We start from the raw sequence: 2,488 nt of genomic DNA, 5'->3' as shown, positions 1-2,488 counted from the left end.
TTTGAAAGAAAAAGAAATGAACCATTTATTCATTCTTTACTGTTTAAAATCAAAATTTTACATGCAATTCAAATACATTTATAAGGCGGCATACACGGTGTCTAGAGGATGACGTTGTTGGACGAGCTGGCATTCTTGTATTCCGGTGGTGACAAGTTTGATAAGAAGGTTAAAAGGCATAGCTCAAAAATGAGGAGAATTATAGCAACTAGAGGTCTGGTGAGAAGTAAAAACCAGGTGCTCGCAGGAGGGACTAACTTCACAGTGTCCTGGACTAGGTGGGAGGCAGGTGCGTCACACCTGTCTAAAGCCCTCTTGTCCACCATACTTGATTCAAATTAGGCTTGGGATTATGTTAAGATGACCCCTGAAGGACTGTGGCCTTTTCTATCTGAACCATTTGGGCAGGAAAGTGAAAGCAGTTTCAAGCAAAGCCGACAGACTGCCCACACTTCACCAGCTCAGCCGTCTAGTCCTGACAGCCAGTCCATCCAGCCAAACCGTTGAGTCTCATTCCAACAGACAGTGATGCAGATGGGCTTCTAAAGTGAGGCCTACACTGTGTAAACAAGCACTCAGGTAAATACGGTCATAGACAGACATTCTACGAGAACAGATGGAAAAAATAACCAGGGTTAATGCACACAGCAAATCAAAAGCCAGTTTCTGAGTCTGCAAGACCATTAGTTGAGAAGACTTCCAAAGGCCAGACTCTTGCTGGAATGATCAAGCAGTGACAATCTAATCGACAGTCTTTGTCTGCAGTTGGATCGTCTTTGCTGATGTCATCAGGTGCTGAGGTAAATTCCATATGGCACACACACAGCCTTAGGGAAAAACTTTAGTTCTCAATAATTCCTAGTCCAAAGATGGGAGAAAATGATACAGTAGCTTCGAGAGTTGGAGAAAACTAGAAGAATTTAGGAACCAGTTCAGCTTATAGGTGAAAAACAAAACGTTTAAGACAATTAACTGCACCAGATCCAATATCCACAGCTGGGTATTATGATTTCCGCTGAAACATAGTTTTTCCCCCCGAAAATTACCGTAATTTCCATCAGAGAGCTGCATTAAGTCCCTGATTATTTGCATAAACATGAGTACAGCGATTGGTTACACAGGCTCTTCGAATCTGCTCTCCAGGAGTCTGACAGGGAATCTTTAGATTGAGCTTCAGTCGGCCCCTCAGAGCAAAGAAGCCAAGCCACACCGCTGCCAGCGGGCTCTTCCCGCAATCCCCATAGGTTTGGGTGAGTCCTGAAGTCCTGGAGGTCCCCCAAGTGTCCTGAGGTTCCTTCCCTGCCGTCTTTCAGGAAAGCAACCCTGTTCCTTACCTGGAAAAGCTGCTATGAGCCATGTGGCTAGGTAAGGCGCCACAGCTCTGCGGTGGCTTCTATTAGCTTCCGAGGTCAAGCTACCATTTAAAATTGATGGACAGATAAGGAGCTTTCCAGACAAGAAGAAATTGATGGAGTTCACCACCCCCAAACCAGCATTAAAGGAAATTCTCTAAGAAGAAGAAATAAAATGAAAAATAGGAATAATAGAATAACTATATAACTATTGATAATTACTTTAACTGTAAATGGATTAAATGCTCCAATCAAAAGACATAGGGTAGCTGCATGGAGACGAAAATAAAATGTATATATATGCTGCCTACAAGAGACCCACTTCAGGTTGAACAACACAGACAAAGTAAGGGGATGGGAAAAGATGTTTCATGCAAATGAAAACAAAATAATCTGGGGTAGAGTACTTCTATCAGACAAAATAAATTTTAAAACAAAAGTTATAAGAGACAAAGAAGGACCCAGCAAGTCCACCTCTGGGTGTTTAGTCAAAGAAACCCAAAACACGAATTTGAGATGAGAGGTGCATCCATGTGCCCACTGCACCATTATGTACAGCAGCTGAGATATGGCAATAACCTAGGTGTCCAGCAATAGGCACGTGAATGAAGATGTGGCATAAATATGTGTGTGTGTATGTGTAATGGAAGACTAGTCATCCGTAGAAAAGAATGAGATCTTGCCCTGGCCTGTGTTGCTCAGTGGTTAGGGAGTTAGCCCACACACTAAAGGGTCCGAGGTTTGATTCCCAGTCAAGGGCACTACCTGGGTTGCAGGTTCAGTCTCCAGCTCCCTTTGGGGTATGTGTGTCTCTCACTTCCATGTTCCTCTCTCCTCCCCCTCTCTTCCTCCCACTCCTTCTAAGAAATCAATGGGAACAGTATCCTCAGGTGAGGATTAATAAAAAGAATGAAATACTGGTATCTGCAACACGTGGAGGCCCCTGTGTCATTTCGGGTAGCTGGACTTCACTCGTTCCCACTGCTGTAGAGTAGGCCACTATGCGGGACTCCACGGTGGAGTGAGCCATTCTATGGCCTTTCCAGTTTGGGGGCGCGCACACTTCTTAGGGTCAATACCTAGGAGTGAGGTTACTGGCTTGCCGGGTCCACGCACCCTCGCTAATGCCAGGCCCT

The sequence above is a fragment of the Myotis davidii genome, unplaced genomic scaffold (assembly GCF_000327345.1).
Source record: "Myotis davidii unplaced genomic scaffold, ASM32734v1 scaffold839, whole genome shotgun sequence".
NCBI lineage: Eukaryota > Metazoa > Chordata > Mammalia > Chiroptera > Vespertilionidae > Myotis > Myotis davidii.
This window is presented reverse-complemented; position numbering follows the sequence as displayed.